This window comes from Piliocolobus tephrosceles, chromosome 5, assembly GCF_002776525.5.
Source record: "Piliocolobus tephrosceles isolate RC106 chromosome 5, ASM277652v3, whole genome shotgun sequence".
Taxonomy (NCBI): Eukaryota; Metazoa; Chordata; class Mammalia; order Primates; family Cercopithecidae; genus Piliocolobus; species Piliocolobus tephrosceles.
Window position 1 is genome coordinate 139,704,218 of NC_045438.1, and position 887 is coordinate 139,705,104.

At 43.6% G+C, this 887-nt stretch overlaps 1 pseudogene; it reads left to right on the forward strand.

The window, feature by feature from the left end:
* On the forward strand, positions 1 to 605 carry LOC111525965 (annotated as a pseudogene).
* Positions 606 to 887: the final 282 nt, after the last annotated feature.

Sequence of the window (887 nt, forward strand, 5' to 3'; positions counted from 1 at the left end):
ATGTCTTTCATCTTTGAGTGGATCTACAATGGCTTCAGCAGTGTTCTCCAGTTCCTGGACTCTACAAGAAATTTGGAAAACTTGTATTCTTGGATTTGGACAATGCAGGCAAAACCACTCTTCTTCACATGCTCAAAGATGACAGATTGGGTCAACATGTTCCAACACTACATCTGACATCAGAAAAGCTAATAATTGCTGCAATGACTTTTACAACTTTTGATCTTGGTGGACACAAGCAACCATGTCAGGTTTGAAAAAATTATCTCCCAGGAATTAATGGGATTGTTTTTCTGGTGAACTCTGTAGATCATTCTGGCCTCATGGAATCCAAAGTTGAGCTTAATGCTTTAATGACTGATGAAATAATATCCAATGTGCCAATCCTTATCTTGGGTAACAAAATAGAACAAGGCAATCAGTGAAGAAAAACGCTTTGAGATATTTGGGCTTTCTGGATAGACCACAGGAAAGAGGAACGTGGCCATTTAGGAGTTGAACGCTCACCCCATGGAAGTGTTCATGTGCAGTGTGCTCAAGAGGCAAGGCTAGGGCGAGGGATTCTGCTGGCTCTCCCAATATATTGGCTGATGTTTGGACAGTGAAAATAAGAGCTTTTCTTCTCTGGACTGATCCTATTCACAGCTTCTTCTTGGACTTTTCTAACAGAACGAGGAAAGGTCTCCAATCATGTCTGGCGTTGAGAAGCCAAGAGTCTCTGTCAACTCTCTCATCACCCAGTGGTGAAATGTTCTCTTCTCCACACTGTTGGGGAGGTAATGCTGCCCCACATGCTGGTGCAGGTCAGTATCCTGGGGCTTGGAAGCTGGCAGGGTTTGCTGAGTGAAGCTGTGCACCATCATGGGGCACCTGAAAAGAAAAACACA